This window comes from Perna viridis, chromosome 11, assembly GCF_037379345.1.
Source record: "Perna viridis isolate PV_CMFRI_1.1 ecotype Kerala chromosome 11, ASM3737934v1, whole genome shotgun sequence".
In the NCBI taxonomy this organism is placed as follows: Eukaryota; Metazoa; Mollusca; class Bivalvia; order Mytilida; family Mytilidae; genus Perna; species Perna viridis.
In genome coordinates, this window is record NC_142455.1 from 34,569,764 (window position 1) to 34,590,420 (window position 20,657).

The 20,657-nt window shown below is 34.4% G+C and overlaps 1 long non-coding RNA gene and 1 pseudogene across 2 annotated transcripts; one reads left to right on the forward strand and one right to left on the reverse strand.

The window, feature by feature from the left end:
- Positions 1-5,248: 5,248 nt before the first annotated feature.
- Positions 5,249-13,314, reverse strand: LOC148603851 (uncharacterized). Its single transcript, XR_015916692.1, has 3 exons — positions 13,244-13,314; positions 7,215-7,364; positions 5,249-6,320 (listed from the first exon to the last, which is right to left on the reverse strand). It is a non-coding gene; the product is annotated as an uncharacterized LOC148603851 (long non-coding RNA).
- Positions 13,315-13,925: 611 nt separating this feature from the next.
- On the forward strand, positions 13,926-18,159 carry LOC148603852 (uncharacterized; annotated as a pseudogene). The gene is made up of 3 exons (XR_015916719.1): positions 13,926-14,199; positions 15,677-15,748; positions 17,399-18,159. The product of XR_015916719.1 is annotated as an uncharacterized LOC148603852 (transcript).
- The last annotated feature ends 2,498 nt before the right edge of the window (positions 18,160-20,657 follow it).

The following is a 20,657-nucleotide window of genomic DNA, read 5'->3' on the forward strand; positions in this document are numbered from 1 at the left end:
ATATATATATATATATATATATGTTTACATTCCTTTGACGCTGGTATTTCCCCGTATTCCCGGAAAATAAATTTCTAACGTGGTGGTTCAATTAGTGGAGATTAGTAAATTGAAAGGCGGCCTAGTTGTAAATTCAAATAAGGTTTTCCAAGGATGCTGATTTAATTTAACTTGTGAAAAGTATAGCACTTTAAATCGGACACATAAAGTGTAATGTACTGACGACTATTTAGACAACACAAAGATCAACATGATTGACGAGTTAATATCTACAACAGTTCTGACAATTCTGAGACAAATATTAAAGTACTTTATTTAAAAAACACATCATATGGAAGGGTTTAATTCTCTTGATATAGATTAAGTGTGGAAAGTTCTGAAAATGGAATCGTGATCTTTTTAGAAATTATTCGATTAACTGCATTTACTTCAATCAGGATAAGAAAGACTTTATACCATGAGGATAATTTACATAGACAAGTGTACCTTGAGGCTAGGCGAAATAGTATAGGACCACGTAAAGTGTTTGATGAAATAAAAATGTAAGAGTTCGTACATTTTGTCTTTTTTCGGGTATTGTTTTATTTTAAAATATATATGATTTAACGGAGGCTGTGTCATGATAAACACTTTGTGTCTGACATTTGTATGTCTTTGGTAACTATTTGTAAGATCTTTGCAAATGGATTCAAGATAGAGAAAAAACAAGAACGGTTGCAGTTTTTGATTGAAATAAAACTAAAACAATTACACCCTTATGTCGATCTTTGAAAAAGAGACATGACAATAAAGAAAGCATTATTATGGTTAAATAATTGATTGAAAGTATTTAAATAGTGTTTTCTATATTCAACTATACAATATTGTTCTTGCAAATCATTTTCAAAGGCTTACTTCAAATTTTAAGAGAACCGTATGAGAAAATATAAGTGAAATACAATACAAACAATGGTAAATTGGTCATCCGGGCTCCGCTAAAAGCTGGAAGTATGGACCAGATGTACGGGTAGGGTTAGCGTTTTCTGCTTTTCTGGCAGCATAAAAAGTCTATGAGTTTGGTTTTTCATTTAATCACTGTTTCTTTGAACATGCCTTGTTTTTATGTTAGAATAACGGCTCGTTAATAAGTATGATGAACTGAATAATTGCATGCGAAGAAAAGCATAAAAGTTATGCATTTATTTGGTATATACAACACATTCGATTAAGCGTCCCTCGTGATAAGGACATGGCAACGGGCCACATTTTACACCGATTGGATTAAACAAATGTCCATTTAGGTTATTTTAGCACGACGGTATATATTCAGGATTGGAATCAACACAGACGTAAGACGATGCAGTATAAAGCGTTCGTACTTTGGACTTTAAACCAGAAAGGCCTACTCTTATGGTATGTTGGAAAAGAAAAAAAATGTCTGAATTTGATTAATTATCTAAGACCATATGATGAACGCTTTTTAGTAAAGAAGATACGAAAATACTGAGATTAGTATGGAAAGATTCGAAATAAGTGATTTCCTGCTAGACCAGGCTCTCGGTGCGTCCAAGCTATGACTTTATTTTTGCATTGCATACCGTTGTGAAGACTCAATAAAGTGATTTTGTTTTGTATAATTCTTTTACGTTTTTACTACATTAGTGCGTCGGATTATTGACTAGACGTGAAAAGTTTTTCTCGCCATACCGATTGATTTGATCTTGTTAAACTATATACATCCTCAGTCAAAGGTGCCCTTCCTACCCAGAACACGTGACCATAACGTACAGAAGGGTGTGTGTCTCGCAAGAGACAGGAACTTCACAACATTCCATATCACCCGAGTTTATTCATGTCCGCTCCTTTTTACATTCAAAATAACGGTTCTGTTAACAATTTCACTCCAATGACAAACCTGAATACACTACCTCTGTATAGGAGTTGTTTGGACACTGTGTCCTTCCCCATCTCACAAAAATATGGAGCCTTGACCATTTCCTGAATTTTTTAAAATGTGGCAACATTTAAGCATTTTCTGGAAGTATGTCATACAGTCATTAAGGAAACTTTAAAGGAAATCAAAAGAGTACAATTTAGGGGTAAAGACCAAAATAACACGTACAAAGAAGCAAAGGTAAATGAGCAACTCGGACTCTAATAATGACTGGGAGCATAAACCAATTAGATCGGTACGTTAAGCGTTCTCCTATGTTCTGAGAACATAAAAAGTCTGGGAAAAAATCAATGTAAATGTTGGTCTCCATTTCTCTGATGTGCGCTTCCTTTGTTTATTTCTAATTTGCCATTGTCTGGAAGAGTTATCAAGGAAACCAAGATTCTAGCGGAATCTAGAAAAGAAAATTGTACCAAAACAATTATATGATATATACACTCCATACGTAGGTGCTGAAGGAGTAATCAAGGGAACCAAGATTCTAGCGGTAAACAAAAGAATGTAATCCAGGGACAAAGACCAGACATGTAAAACAGACACACACAACAACGAACATAAAGCAACCAAAACCACACACACATAGCAATAAAAGCAAATGAGCAACTCGGACTCCACCAAAAACTGGGAGTATGGACCAGGTGCACCGGGATGTTGCCACAGGTGAAAGGAACGCTGACAAAACGGAAAGAAAAGTCATTGTTTTGTCGATAGTTTTTCTTTCACATCGATCTCTAAATGTAGATCAAGGTATAAGAATGACTTCAGGGTGTCTTTAGTATCCTTTAAAAATCTTTCAAATGTTCCAATCATCTATGTAACAAAAGTCCTTACAGGGTCATGTGTTAACATATTATAAGAGTTATTGTCCTTAGACGACAAAAGAAAATTGTGATTTCAGATTATAACTTGCAAATCGTAATAGATAGAAACAAACTTTCAAACTTTTTAATAAAAATCATTATCTCTTGGTAATATAGTATTATTGCGTAAGGTTTTCCACATTGGCCTAATAAATGGTCCGAAGCTAGCCATATTGGACTGAGGCGACGTTTCAGTCCAATATTTTAGCCGAGGATCAATAACTCAGCCAATATGGAAAAACTTACGCAATTTTACCTTTATTGACTAACTTGTCATTCAGAATTGTTAACTTTCCTTTCATCTGTGGCAACATCCCTTCGGCTCCTGCGTATGGAGTGTTCATATTACAACTCATACGTTATGCCAGAGCTTGCCGAAACTACGCAGACTTTTTGTATCGCGCGGCTTCTGGAACAGGATTATGTTGCTACAAGATTGAAGTCATCACTACAGAAGTTTTATAGTCGTCATCATGAACTCGTGGATCGTTATGGTGTATCCACCAGCACCATGAAAACTGATGTATTCAACGGGTCATAGTTTTCCTTTCCTCGTTTGTCTAACCCGGACTTGACTTTTTATGAGCAACTCGGCTGGTGTTTCTAGTAAAGCAGAGGACGCTTACCCTACCGGTGCACCTGGTCCATGCTCCCAGTTTTTAGTGGAGTACGAGTTGCTCATTTACTTTTGTTACTTTGTATGTATGATTTTAGTTACTTTATGTTCTTTGTTGTGAATTTCTGTTTTCCATGTCTGGTCTTTGTCCCTGGATTACATTCTTTTGATTACCGCTATAACCTTGGTTCCCTTGATTACTCTTGTCCAATACGCTAGACCAATATGGATTTTAACCAGTCCAATGTGATGTATTGGGCGGGTAAAAGCCGTATTGGCCGGCTAAATCTCGTATTGGACGGCTAGATTCCGTATTGGCGCACTTTTGTATTTGGTATTTTATTGGCTATGTTTATCTTATTTAGGCTAATATTCGAACGTTAGTCAATAATGATTCTTATTACGCCTAATCTTGTTTGGTATAGTTATCTACAAATGAATAAAACCATACGAATAGTATGTCATTATCAATAGACGTGTTACTTTGGTTACCAGTTATTATATTCTGTAATTAAGCCACAGTCTGTTCCAGGTGAGCCAGACGTGAGTTTATGACATCGGGATCTGTGACTAACAACCGTTTCCTGTTGTCACCATATATAATTAACACCAAAGGAAGAAGTACACTTAGAATAAACCACACCATTTTTATCGCATTAAGTTTATATCATTAAATCATGGAGTGCCTTATCTGATTATTGTCTTCATACTGTGCAATCTAGTTAAAATGAACCCTAAAACACTTCTACTGACGCATATTGTACCATTTGAGAAATGAACGAATACGAAAGGTTCATATGGCGCTTGTTTTAATAACTTTATATGTATGTTGCTTGTTTTCTTACCTCAGAAATACACATGCTATGTTATGAAGTTTATTTCATTTCAAAAAGTATTTGGAACAAAAATGTAATCTCACAACCCCTACTTCGGTTTTATTAAGAAGTAGTTTTACTTTCCTCTTTTGTCTATCACGAAGACTTTAGCATTTTCGCCCGGTTTTCTAGAAAGAAAATTGGAGGACGCTTACCCTAGCTACATTTCCACCTGATCCTTGCTCCCTGGAATTGGGGTTGCTCTTTACTTTTGTTTCTTTGAACGTTTTATTTTGTTGATTCATTTTCCTTGCTGTGTATGTCTTTAAATGATCGTTATCTTTAGATTTAGTTCATTTGATAACCATTCAAATATTTGTTTCCATGATTTCTTACGGAAGTTTTATGGGCGTCATCATGAACTTGTTGATTGTTTTGGTGTATCCATATGCATTATGAAAACATATTATTTTACCTTGTCAAGTGTGTTCTTTCCTTTTCGCCTACCCCGCACGTAACATTCAATGAGCAACTCAGTAGGTGTTTCTAGAAAAGTAGAGGACTCATACCCTACTGCTTTTTAGTGGAGCCAGGGTTGCTCAATTACCTTTGTTTCTTTGTACCTATATGATATTTTGTTATTTCAAATTCTTCGTTGTGTGTGTCAGTTTTCCCTTTCTAGTCTTCATCATTGGAATATTTCTCTTGATTTCTTTCCGAATATTTGTTCACTTGAATACTCTTCCCTAATTCGATCAGATCAAAATTTCGCCCTGCAAATGTAAAAAAATGAAGAAGGTCTCTGGTGTTACAGATTTTTTAACTGTTGAAGTGACTATAATATGTTCTTATTTGTGAATATGTTATCACACTTGTCAAAGTATTAGAACTAAAACACACGGGGAATATCGCATAATATATAATTCATAAAAGTTAAAAGCTGCAATTTGTGGAAAGAAAAAAAACACAAGCAAAAATACATGTATTTTTATTGAAATAAAATGGTTTAACCATTCTCCTCATGTAATTCCGTGTAAAAAAGCATGTTCATTTCACATGATAACGGGAAATATGTGTTTTATTTACACAGAATTTAATACATCGCAGTTCTTTACCGAAGTAATTCAAACTTTGCGTGTTACTGAGTACTTCATATAATGACAATATTCATGTTAAATGAGTTGACTGTACAGAAATATGAGCTTTTTAATGGTGTTATTGTTTGAACATATAACTATTTCGTGTTACCTAAGTTACTCAAAGTTGCAACATAAACGTAACAAAAATGTATTTCTTTAATTTTGTTTCAATTTTCATACCGCTTGACCGGTGTGGAAAAAAATGTTCTCATCACTATTGCCTTTTTTGTTCTCAGAGTTCGATTGGCTTAGAAATCGATTGTAATGGACTCGATTGCCATTCTGGTTATATTTCAGTTAAAAAAGAATTTTGAAAGGACTCAGGAGGTTTGGATGTAAAACATGTTTCCTACGAATCGGAATCATAACGTTTCGCGCACTTTTCATTTTAGGATATTTTTGATGTTTTAAGGGCATAAGAGAAACATAATCTACACTCAAAGCTTGTTGATTATGAATTTCTCACAACTCTTGAAATAAATTTTATAGTTTGAATAGCACGGCCAGTCTCGTGATCAAAACTATAAAATTTATTTCACTCGATGTAAGAAATTCCATAATCAACTCGTTATCGTTGTAGATTCTATATGTAAGAAATAAATATTGTTGTTAAATAATCGTTATTATATTGCAAATGCAACAAAGTCCACTGGTTTTAGACTGACCTGTTAAATGGAAGATTACTCTAGTGATTTATTTTTGTGAAATAAAGGCAGTAAATATTCATTAACATAAGATTTATTGTTGTATTAGGTATGGATCTTGTCGAATAGAATTAAAATGAAACTATACGTTTCCCTGTATATGATTCATTTTGTATGATTGAACTTTATTATACACCAAAATACATGTCAGGATCCAACCAACAAACAAGGGTAAAGTATTTTATCTAATAGCCTTCATCTGTGAAAATGGGATACACTATGTAATCTTTGGCAATATTCTGTAATTCCATACCTTAATTTATTGAGAAAAGAAAACAAACTGCATAATTACTGCATTCAACCTTATTAGAAAAAGAATGTGAACCTAAAAACGCTCAAAAGTACCTTGGTTGCTATTTAAAATATATTGAAAACACATAGGAAGAAAGACAACTCAAATTTATTATATAGAAGTAGAGAAACTAACTAAATACAATATAATATTAATTCTTGAAATCACAACGAGTTGATTATGGAATTTCTTATCTTTTTTATAGCTTTGATCGCGAGGCTTGCAGTGCTATTCAATATATATAACGTCTAATTGATACAGGGAAGATAACGTAAACTTATAGAAGGGTCTGAAAAATTCCCAACGATGTTAGAACTGTCAAATTTGCGAAGCAAATTTTTGGTCGTTCCCTCTGCGGGACTCGAACTCGTACCGCTGTGACATCTATGGCAACACCGCCTGCACTAAGTCCAGCGCCCTAGACCACTCGGCAAGACTAGATTGAATTCAGTTCAAAACATGTGATGGAATATAGAAGTATAGTTTTACGGTGTACAAACGTTAAGTTAAAGTGAATAGGATCCTTTTCAACATGTGGGGTTTAATGATAGTCTTTACACAATACAAAAAGAATCTGAAGTTCATTTTCCCAAATTATACCTAATTATTTAATTAGAGAGGATACTTGCTCTAATTCTATGATTACATGGGGAAGCCCTGTTTGTTATAAGATAATCCCCTTTACTGAACAATTACAATACGCGCACTAATTATGATGCAAATCGAGCACTTAAGTGTCATACCACTATTTCTAGTCCCCATTAATTTCTATGTTAAATCCAGCTACTTTAAAAGCTCAACGCATGTTTTACATTAGTACAGATGGTGGTGAAGAAGCAAAATTATGCATTTTACCTTCGGCATTCAAACTGTGGTTTATTTTTAGTATGCTGGTGTCCTAAATCCATGATTCTAAATAATGCCGATGATATTTGTCCTCCTTTTCCAAGCCACATAACCTTCATTTAGGACCATTTCATTTTTTTCTGGATCCACCACCGTATACTGTAAAATAGTCCGAAAATTTTATATTGTCACAAATTGATTTATTAATACTATAAATTACATCTGAAAATTTATTCATGGAGATTTTGCTACCGATGAACCGTCTGTAATATTGGATTGCATAGGAAAACACTCTAGTATTGTTGTCGGTCATCAAAATTTGGTCTTCAACAAAAAGCCATATAAATTTGGTAAGAAATATCCATGATGGCTTCATAAAAACGAATAGATACAGTGACATCATAGTTTCTAAAATTGGTTTGAAAAGACATAATCATTAAGATGGTAATACTTAGAAATATCCGAAATTGTCCTTTTCTGTCAAAAAATAATGAAAACATTTTTTTATAAATTGTGCCTTGAAAGAGTAATCAATGGAACCAAGGTTATAGCGGTAATCAAAAGAATGTAATCCAGGGACAAAGACCAGACATGGAAAACAGAATACACAACAAAGAACATGAAGTTACTAAAATCATACATACAAAGTAACAAAGCAAATGAGCAACTCGGACTCCAATAAAAACTAGAAGCTTGTGATATTAAATGATCTAGCTTTATATCTAGATATTCTTTCTTTCTGATCAGATCAGCTATAACGTCAGCCTCATAAGAGTGAAGGAATAGTCAGCAATTAGAGGAGCACAATTTGTTCCCATTGTAATGTCGAACGTTTGTTGAAAAACGTTTCCATCATCCTGGACAAATATTTTATCGATAAAAAAATTCCAATATATTGAAAACATTTTCTTTTGTATATTTGGAAGATGATTTGAAATTATATTTTACAAAATATTGTAACCTCTACCAAAACCTTTATATTTGTATCTAGGTGTACAATATTTTTGAGTCGGGATTTTAACTGAGTATGGGGAATAGAAGTTTAAAGTGTTGACAAAAATCATAGGTTTTAATACTATAATATTCTGATAATAATCAGAATTGAGGATCCATTAACTAATACCATAACTGGAGTAACAAGTGTTTTAGTAGGACTGCAGACCCTCTTTGACAGTTGTGAGTATAGAAGTTAAAAGTTTTGAAATAAGTTGGATGGTACATTTTGCAGATCCAGCTATGTAGCGTTGTTTGTGTAGATTTTTGTGGAGTTTAGGAATCCAGTACATAGACGGTAAATTACAATCTTCGTCTTTGGTAGAGAGAGACCGAAAGAGGATAGCACAGTATTTCTTCGTTGGAGAATGTAGTGACAGTATAGGTCTTATCACTGTTATTACGTCTAATTCTCACAATAAACATTGGATGTAATGCGTTAAGCAGACAAAAACAATGTTTTGTTAGCTTTGTCTGCTAGTACGACAACATATGATGAAACAGTTATCTCCCTCTTTTCAATGATTTTCAGTGATTTCTATGTAATTTATTTCTCTTTTATCTTTGTAGTTAATTCAAAGCCAGCATTCAACGTTGACAAAGAATACATACGTGATATGAAATGGATGAAAAACATTTTGAAAACCAAATTTGTCATGTGACACGACTGTATGGATTTTTGCTTTGGTATCCTCTTAACTGGTTCAACAGAACATCATCGTCAAGTTGAATATCCGACGACAACAACTTTCCCAAGTACTTGATATTATTGTTGATATATTATTCACTTTGATAAATTCTTTTTTGAAAGATTGGGTTGCAATAAGTATATTTAAATGAAAGAGCTATGATCATATATGACAATAAAAATATTCACATGTTTAAAGAGTAAAGTCTTCCTTTCATCTGTGGTAGCATCCCTTCAGCTCCTGCGTATGGAGAAAACATCATACCAGAGATTGCCGAAACTACACATGCTTTTTGTTTCTCGCTAGATTTCTTGCATTAAGGCTTCTGGAAAGGGTTATGTTGCTACAAGATTGAAATCATCACTACAGAAGTTTTATGGTCGTCATCATGAACTTGCGGGGTTTTACGATGTATCCATCTGCACCATTAAAACTGATTTGTTCAAAGTGTCATAGTTTTCCTTTCTTCTTTTGCTTACCCGGACTTGACTTCTAATTAGCAACTCGGCTGGTGTTTCTAGAAAAGAAAAGGATGCTTACACTACCGGTACACCTGGTCCATGCACCCAGTTTTTAATGGAGTCCGAGTTGCTCATTTACTTTTGTTACTTTTTATGTATTGCTCTAGTTATTTTATGCTCTTTGATATGTTTGTCTGTTTTCCATGTCTGGTCTTTGTCCCTGGATTACATTCTTTTTTAGATTTTCCGCTGGAATCTTGGTTTGCATGATTACTCTTTTCCGACAAAATGCTTATATGAGAATTTCACACTTGGTTCAATTAACCTTGCTTGAGATTCGGTTGACGATTGTATTACCTGAAAGGGCACACGCACTAACATAGATATTTGAATGCATATTTCATTCACATAATATCGTAATCGTTTCGTTGTATTTATATAGAACATGCAGGGTATTGTATGGGCAGTATGCTATGGACTGAAATATATTTTTTGAATCGGCAAAGTTATCAAGCAACTAGCATTTTTTTTTTTTTTTTTTTTTTTTTTTTAAATTATCCTCATGAGAGCCATGTCTCTGCTCAGCTGAGGTGATCTATTTGTTTGTTTGAACATGAAATGATGATGAAATGATGATGAAATGAAAAAGGGATGGGACACAAGGACAATGGGGTCGACAAAGTTTGTTTGCCACTGGAAATAAGGGGAGGTGGGTAGGGTCGGGCAATTTAGCCTCCTGTGGCGGAGCCCTATGGTTCCTACTCCGGGAGAATACCACAGTAGGGTTCTTTAACTGTGGGGAACGTGGCATCTTTCCCAACAAGGTGCACCACTATGGTTTGCGGTCAGGTTTTCCGTATTATAGCATGTAACACATCAGGGGTACCCCATTCCACCACCTGGAGCACACATCCCAGTTGCTCTGTGGGCAGAGCGCCCTAGCCCCCGGCTAGAGTTCTGAGCACAATTTAGTCGCCTTTTACGACAAGTTTAGCGCTGCTGCAGGCCTATTCTTTAAACACCCGGACCTGCACGGGACTGAGGTGACCTAGTCGGAAACAGAAACCTTCATCACAACTGCTGCAGTGGCCACCATGCATACCCGCCTTGGGTATTCTATAGTCAGAATACCAAAATAATAGTATAAGTTCTATTATTCGGCTGTTGAACATTACCAAATTAGGGTATCGAGTACAAACTCCAGGCTCTTCAACTCCTGCTACTGTGCATATCATATATACTGAAAAAATTGTACCAGCTACATAAGCAGAAGGTAATTCTACTTTTTTGTAACCCATTTAATGTTCCCTAAGGAATACTTGGAAATTTTAAGACGAACAGTTCAGAATACTTGGAAATTTTAATACGAACAGTTCAGAATACTTGGAAATTTTAAGACGAACCGTTCAGAACGAGAAAAGCTCATTGGCTATTGTTGACTTCAACTTAAGTTAATTTATATCTCTAGTAGTGCTTGTGGCTTTGTGAGTAGTTTCTGACATCAGTTAAGTAGAAGGAAAGACGCGGTTGAATGTGATCAATTTTGATGGCATACGCCAACGAGTATCTCATTATTACAGCCATTTATGCGTGCAGATGATCACCTGCTGTTATATAGACAGTTTTAAGGGGTTGTCAGGACCCAATTTCAGCAATGGTCGTAATACCAAATGAGACCCCCAGCTACATGGATTAGTACCAAGAAGTCCAAGACCAACCTTAGCAAATATGAAAATAAATACAATTAGCCATTAGCAGCACCACCATGGCTTTAGGTAAAGTATGGGACCTTAAAATTATTTATTCTCTGGCTATCTGCGTTCACCAAATAAATTTAAAGTCGTTACATAGGCAATAATTTGCAACGAGGTTGAACTGGGTCGAGCCTTGGACCCTTTTTCAAAATTATGTATCTTTAATTACGAAAATCACATATAAGGTTATCTCCGATATGAGATGAGGGTATAGGCTCATGACAATTGTATCTCACCCAGCTCGGAATATTATGAATGCATATGTCGACCCCGACGTGACACAAATTATATATACTTCGTGTGGTTCTCGAAAAAAAATTCACTATCCGCACCAGTGAAGCTTGGAAAAAAAGGAATGTGAGGTCAACTTTTCGATCATAAATCATTAGCCCGGAAAACTTTGATTTACTAGGGTTCCATTACAGGTGTTTGGATGTTCAATTTTAACCCTTGCAAAGATTTATATCATAGATATTTAAGTTATGAACATAATTTGGTAAGAGTCATGTTTGGTCTGCCTCTTTGCATTAATATACCACATCATAGCCTTTTTGTACCAGGAGATTCCGTCTCATTCTACGTTAGATGCTACTCAACTATGATTCGTTTCAAAGTAAGTTATAAGCGATCCAACTCAAAAATTTATTTTTTTCAATAGAAGTTGGAAGGTTTCAAAAAGAAAAATGGTCCTGGCAAAAATTCTAGGCTACCCATCTCAAAAGATTTTTAGTATAATCTCAGATTTGTAAGTGTAGATATGAAGCTAAAATATCCAGGCGTCTCTTTTGCTAGCATATCATGGTGTTCTGAGAATTGGGAAAATTACTATTACATGTAGCATGGGACAAACTAATCCTATTATTTAAATTTCTTATGTTTCGGCGATAAGCTCGTGGAGGTATTGTGTTCCTCTTTCTTAAACCGACGACCAAATAGGGACAGGCTCCATTATGTTGTTGCAATAACAATCCGACCATCTAATTTATCCGTGTATATTTGTTACTGAATACCTTGTTTATAGATCATCAGTGCCTGGTTTTCTCTTTTGTCACCTTGACGGACGTACAATATTACGGTACCAGTTAGTCATAGTATTAAAAACATCCTTTGAGTTGGTCGTAATTAGGCCCAAACGCTTTAGCTCCCACTGTTCTGAAATTAACAGCGGAAACAATTTTGCGCCTAGGTCGGTGGAAATCTAATGCAAATTAAGCATACATTAGACCTGAACTTACAACTGGTAAAAATATAGGTTTGACTAAAGAAAGTTTACTTAAAAATAATACCAAAATTTTGGATATTTAAGGAAATGTTCAAACGTAGAAAATAATAGCAGTGATAAGACCTATACTTCTACCACACTCTCCAAAGAAGAGATTGTGGAAAACCATAAATATTTGCTATCCTCTTTTGGTCTCTCTACCAAGGACGATGATTTTGATTTACCGTCTATGTACTGGATTCCTAAACTCCACAAGAATCCATACAAACAACGTTTCATAGCTGAATCTGCAAAATATATCACCATACCTCTTTCAAAACTTTAAACTTCTATACTCACAACTGTCAAAGAGGGTTTGCAGTCCTACCACAACACTTTTTACTCCCGTAGTGGTATTAATTCAATGTGAATCCTGAAAAATTAGAAGATCTTTTGGAGACAATCAGTTCAAGACAATTATCTAAATATAATAGCATTAAAACCTATGATTTTTCAACACTACACTTTTATTCCCCACACTCAGTTCAAATCCCGACTTAAAACATTATATATCGTTGTTTTTCCAAAAAAGATGGTACACCTAGATACAAATATATAGTTCTTGGTAGAGACTCCTCATACTTTGTAAGGAATAATTCCAAATCATCTTCCAAATATACAGAGGAAGATGTTTACAAAATGCTGGAATTTTTAATCGACAACATTTTTGTACAGTGTGGTGGACGTGTTTTTCAACAAACGGTCGGCATTCCAATGGGAACAAATTGTACTCCTTTACTTGCTGACCTATTCCTTCACTCTTATGAGGCTGACTTTATAGCTGATTTGATCCGAAAGCAAGAATACCGTTTGGCTAGATCCTTTAATCTCAGTTTCCGCTATATAGATGACGTATTATATTTAAACATGTACTGAGTACCTTGTCAAATGGTATTCCGGAAACTAGTATAGTGTGGTCACAAATGTTGCCTCGCTTAGGATGGAGATATTCTGTTAATATAAAGGCAATAGAAAAGGTGAACAACTTGATAGTTTAATTCGTTCTTGATTCGGTAATCATAACATTAGATACCAAGAAATTAAGAAAGAGGTATGTCCATCTGTCCATTGTTGCAAATGACATTTTTCTAATTACGTTACGGTATTGGGGAATTTCTACTTCATCTCCAAAGTCTGTTATTTTCAAAGGATTTTACCAAAACACATTTCCGTTATGGCGTAGGTGGTGATAGGTTAAATTAATTTGAGTTGAAAGAGAGTTTATGTGTCACAATTGAACTCTGCATAACTGTTTTGTAAATGAGTTGTAAAAGTAGTAAATATGTTATTGGGTCGATTCACACTAACACAGTAATATTTATTTGTGTTATTGGTCCACAGCTTAGCTCATACATATATATATATAAAACTATGCAAGGGATTTGAATATATCACCACGGTGACTCTTAATATGTTTTTATTCGCTACATTGTTGTGCCAAAAAAAACCCATAAAATTATAATATCGTTGGGTCTTTGTTAGCATCAGAGATTATAATATGGCAACCTCATTAATCATGATTTCTAATGATACGCCTTATCGAAAATCGCAGATATCTACCATATGTTCACTGTATGACCATATACAAAGATAAGAATTAATGTACATGTATACGTAGTTCGGTTGTAAATCTAAAAATAATGATTGTTGTGATGTTAAATGCACTTACACTGCTCTTCGGACTTACTCACGCAGTCGACAAGCGGTTGCTTCTCAATGATCCGGATGCGTTGAATGCTCGACTAACTCACTTGGAGCAGATGATAAATCAAATGAAAACTTCCCACCAGTCAGAAATAACACAGCTCAAGCACGAAATGGCAACTTTTCGGCAAGGTCAGTATTGTTTGGTTTCTTTTTGTGTATAATTTTGTCACAAAGTGCAACGGTCATGTTTACACGTTCATTTCATCTAGCCAAAGTTGGTTAGATGTTTCTGTATCGCATATTCGCCAAATAAATAGTCCTATTTTAAGTACACTATACCGTTTACAGAGAGAGGAAAACTGCTTTCAAGAGCTTGAGACCACAATAACATACGACTGCATTAATATCAACAGTGTAGGCAATATGTCCAGTCCCCGCTATAGCTCTGTGAATGTGGTGAACATTTTCAATAATTGATAACGTCGCCTACGTAGTCACGACCATAGACGGTATAATCCTCCAGCCTTGTACGACATCTCTATAGACGGTCAAACGCTTAGTATTCATCATATTCGCACGAAAAAATTAGCCTGTTTTCAGAATGCTGGATTTGTTTGTCAACAAACTATTTGTCAAGTGTGATGGACACGTTTTTCGACATACGGTCGGCATTCCAATGGGAACAAATTGTGCTCCTCTATTTGCTGACATATTCCTTCACTATTATGAGGCTGACTTTATAGCTGATCTGATCCGAAAGAAAGAACATCGTTTAGCTAGATCCTTTAATCTCACTCAGTTTCTGTAGTATAGATAACGTATAATCGCTAAACAATCCTATTTTCGGGGATTTGATGCATCGCATCTACTCCAAAGAATTTAGGATAAAGGATATTATAGATACTGTAAAGGCAATAAATCTTGACCTACATTTAGAGATTGGTGATCACGGAAACATATTGACCAAACTTTACGACAACCGTGATGACTTCTTATAATAATGCTTTTGGAACAGGATTATGTTGCTACAAGAATAAAGTCATCATTACAGAGGTTTTATGGTCGTCATCATGACCTCGTGGATCGTTACGCTGTATCCATCTACACCTTGGAAACTGATTTGTTCAATGTCATAGTTTTCCGTTCCTCTTTCGTCTACCCCGGACTTGACTTTTTATGAGCAAATCGGTGGGTGCTTTTAGAAGAGCAGGGAACACTTACTCTACCAATGCACCTACCCAATGCTCCCAGTTATTAGTCCGAGTTTTCCCTTTTTTGTTGATTTGTACCTATTTATTTTGTTATTTATGTTATTTGTGGTGTGTCTCTGTTTTCCGTGTCTGGTCTTTGTTCCTCCATTACATTCTTTTGATTCCTCTAGAATATTAGTTCCTTTTATTTCTTTTTTATATGTATATTTGTAAATAAATTAAATGAAAAAATTAATAAGTTAAGTTTATTTAGAGTCGGCATGAAAAATACAAAATAATAAATAGACGCTCTATTGAGCTTTTGACCGACATAGCCATATTTTTCGTAACCATTTGTATATCACATCTTTGTGTTTATGACAGGCAGTTGTAAAAGTTAAAGTTTTAATTTAATACAGCATCAACTCTCATTGACCGACTCTCTATCATGTTATGTAAAAACGTTCTATTTTCAGGAAACGGAGCAACCTATATTCGATGGGGTCGTAAACAGTGTCCTAACAACACAGCCGAACTTGTTTACTCTGGTGAGTAAATCAGTGCATAGCCCTGCTGTCATTGTCCTGATGATTGTAACTATATTCATTGCAGACAAAGTCATATCCATATGGTCAAACGTTTAATGTAAGCACATAGATAGCAAGTTTGTGTAATTAAAAACAATATCTTTATCAAATTGTCATTGAACCTTTTTTCCTCAAAAATCGAAAACACCCAGAAGAAATAAAACGTGATGATGATCTGTGGATTCGTTCTGCACTATCATATAGATTTTCATAAACTCGTTTATATATCACCACTAAATAATACAATGTTCATAAAACAACGCAACGTTCATAGACATACATGTATTATTATACCAATCGGAAAATAAGCCTCAAGATGGGAAAAAGTTGCATTTTTACCAGATTGTTCGACTGCCTTTTTGCTCAGCCACCTTGACACCAGTTATAAAGTAAAGAAAACGTATATACATAAACAATAACAATCAATTACCGGACTTCCTTTGGTAGATATATAGGGTTCATCTAAAGTCATTTGTATGATTTTTTCTCATGCATAACTTTAGTTATGCATTTACTCTGAATAATTACTCAATGCGTCTTCAGATATCATTGAACACAAAACAAAATGTCATATTAAGGGAAAGTACAACCTAACTTCAAAAACAGAACAATGTACTTTAATTAAAATTTGCAGCTGTCAAAGTTTTAAATCGCATATTCATTACTTATTTATTCTATAGATATGTAATATTGTGCAAGCTGGCATTGATCTGCTTAACAAATTGTGATATTTAATTGGAATATACATCCTGTGTTCTAGCTAGAAAACGAAAAGCAATAACCACAGAATATCAAAATAAAATCTTCAAGTCAGTGGTATCTTGCCTTGCATGGAATAGTCCGGCTACAGTATATGTGGCTTTTAAAACAAAACCTGTTCTTGTACAACTGTACATGTAATATAAAATTCCATGTTGACACGTTTCTTGTTTGCAAATTATAATTGTAATAACATATCTTACTACAATTTGTGTAGGTGCAGAATAATGCATTTAGAAAATATTCAGATATGACAAGTTAATACAATTTATCTGTTCTCATTAATTCCTCTTGCATTTGAATATGTGTCAGGTAGAAATTCTATCATTTATCATTTTATGTGCTGTTACTTTCTTTGCTTTTCTTTCCATGGAATTTTGTATATTGCTTTTTACGTAGCTGCATCATCAAAGTCATATAAATGCAAACTGGTAAAGTGTTTTGAATTACTCTGAAAATGTTACTTTTCTATGTGATGACCAGAAAATGCGAATATTATTTCTTTTTAAATGATGATTTTTGACATACTGCTGAGGAGTCAACGTCTTCGTAGTTTGGACTGACAAACGGTGACGTTCATGGGATGTTTACAAATAAAAAAGTTTATGTATTGTTTTTAAAACACTATAGTATGTTTAATATTAATGAATTTGAAGATCGACAAAACAAAAGAAATTCATGTGTCGATCTTCAAATTCATTAATATTGAATCATGTTATTTTAGAATTCTAACAGTCAAATGAATTTACATATTTCTTTAATGAAGCCCTTTTTATGGTACCACGTTCTACTCTTTTCAGTCACAATATTTGTATTAACAATGAGTTAGCATTCTATTATTTTTTGTAACAGGTTTTGCGGCAGGACAAGAATACTATCATACTGATTACACCACAAGATGGGGAGGTCCAGCAAATGTTCTGTAATTACCTCAAGATCCAGAATTATCTAATGTCTCATTCACCAACACCTGGAGCACTATTTCTGGATCAGAATATGAATCGAATGGTTTTGCCCAAGGTTTTGCAAATAGGGACGTACCTTGCACAGTTTGTAGGGGAATGGATAAGACGTCAGCTGTAATGATTCCTGGAAGACGAACCTGTTATCAAGGATGGACTGAAGAGTATCATGGGTTACTTGCTAGTGGTAACAGAGGTGAAACCGCTTCTTCTTATGTATGCGTCGATTATACGCCTGAATATATATTGCATGGAGAAGCAGATCAAAACGGTCACTTGTTTTATCCGGTAAAATATTCGTGCGGATCATTACCATGTCCTCCGTACCAAAATGATCGAATTGTTGAGTGCGTTGTATGCACAAAATAAACATAACATTTTATGTTTGTGCTGCCTTTGGAACCTTGCATCATGTATGAATTTCCCTCTGTTTATTTCTGCATTGTTTTATTGACCTACTCGTCTGTTTGAAATTTGGTCTAGTCTGTGGCTGCCCATTACTCTATTTCATAATATCCTGTCTATTCGGTTTAAATGCAAAGTGTTTTACTTCAATTAACAACAGAAAATGAACATTTCTTTGTATTTATTTAACTTATACAGGAATCATCAAATCCTCCAGTGCACCGTCAATAAAAATGAACATATGTATTGAAAAATCATTCAATTTTACAATAGTTTGGCATTTTCAGTGGTACATGTCCATTTTAAAGATCATTGAAAGTTTAAATCTGTACTTAAATGATATTGAATAAGTTTCGTTTTTTCAAATTGAGTAATTTTTATATACACGTAAGGACAAAACCTTTCGTATTCGACAGGCTTTGAAAAGTTCATATACAAAACCCATTTTGTCTCTTCCTACGTTGTTTTTTTTTTTTTATCGCCAACATATTTGTGCAGTGTGGTGGTTATGTTTATAACAGATGCTGACCTTTTCCTTCCGGTTATATCTATGATGGTGATTTTATCTGATTATAATGAAGGAACATCGTTTACTAGCTAGATCCTTTGAGTTTAGTATCCGCTATATATATGACTATTGTCTTAAATAAATCGTAGTTTTGGGGGATTTTATACATGGCATCTATCCATTACAAACACGAGATTTATGAGACTACAGAAACTATGAAGTCAGCCTCTATATTGACCTACACTTAGAGATCAATGGAATTAGAAAAGTCATGACTAAACCATACGACAAACGCGATTACTTCTCATATCGTATTGTCATTTTTTTTCACCTATGGCAACATCCCTTCAGCACCTGCGTATGGCGTTTTCTATCAAAACTCATAGGTTGATATGATGTGTCCATCTGCACCATACAAACCGAGTTGTTCACTGTGACTTAGTTTGTCTTCCCTCTTTCATCTCTATCCCGAGCGTGACTTTTATGAGCAACACGGCGGGTCGAAAAGCAGATGACGCTTTCCCTACTGGTGCACCAGGTCCATACTCCCAATTTTTAGTTGGGTCCGGGTTGCTTATTTACCTTTTTCTTTGTCCGTGATATTTTGGTTATTTCATATTCTTTGTTGTGTATGCCTTTTTTTCCCTGTATAGTCTTTATTATTGGAATATATTCTTTTGATTTCCGTTTCCCTTGATTAATCTCATGTAATTGTTAAATAACATGCTAGATTTTTACTCACAGAAATAATCTTGTTCACAGAAAAATTTGTTTAGACGCATCAAATTAATTGATGATTAGTGTACAAAACACTGTGAATTAGCAACAATACCTATAATAGATCTTGTGTAAAGGTCACTTATACGATTTTCTACCAGTGAAAGATCCAGAAATTCCAAAATGATGGGGCCCTCATGTTATTTCCAGTTTTCACTTCATAATCAACCCAACTATTTAAACGAAAGTGGGCTCACCTCCATCCATTCGTATCTGTTGCTGAAACAGTGGAGTATTCTTCATTGAACAAATATTAAGCATTGTTGTATATTGCTGTACATTGTATAACTTTTGTATAACAAGTAACAAGTAATTTTCATACCGTTATACTAAAGCACAATTATCGATCAAAACATATTTTACTCAAACGAAATTACAAAGTGTAAATTACACGTACGGTCTGGCATTTTTTTTTAAAACTATACACTCGTAAACTTACTTCCATATTTTAGAATGTCCAAAATCCCTCAGTATTGTTAATCTCCAACTATATCAATGTAATAGTATTAAACAAGGTCAAGTAATATAGATACTTTATAGTCACATAATGCACGATAACAAAGGTTTTCAAATTGTACTACTTTCTATGAAGGATTCCGAAGAGTTGTGTATGTCTGTTTTCCATGCCTGGATTACATTCTTTTGATTACCGCTATAACATTGGTTCCCTTGATTACTCATTGACAAAATATGCAACACATTTATGATGTGTTTGTCCATCTATGTATGAACATTTTACAAGACCTATTCATTGTTTTGTTTACATTGTGACATTTACAATTAATAAATTATTCAAAACTCGAAACATATTTAGAGAAAATACAAAGGGTGTATTTGTTAGGAAGACCTTGCTCCAAATAAAGAAACAGACGTAATGTGACATCTAATATTAAACCACTTGGAGTATGTAAGAGACCTCCCATATCATATGAGGGACATAGGGTACGAATTATCTCACCAATTTTCATGTTGAACTCTTTATGATTTTAAAAAGAACAGGTTTTACCGTTTCTGTGAAGTACAAACTAACATTCATTTTCATAGAGCATGAGTTTGTTAATTCTAATGGAAAATTTGGAAACAAAATTTTAAATGTAAAACCTGTGTTGATCTTCCATGAATACCGAAACTTGTGTGGATCTTATAGTTACATACGACAGATATGGCATTAGTTTTCTTCGAAAAGATTTCATTTTGTTTGTGAAACAAAAGTAGTTCGAAATATATCGAACTCTTTCGTTTTTATTTTATTTTGATTTGCAGCTCAAGAGGCAACCATTCAAACCCTTAATCATCAAAATAAAAGTGAGTATCATAAGTGAGTCATTAGTAAGATGAATGCAATGCATTAGTTTCTAAAAAAAAAACATTACTCTGTGTATTTTTATCAGTTTTTATCAATCGAAAACATATTTGTCCAGTGTGGTGGACGTGTTTTTCAACAAACGGACGGCATTCC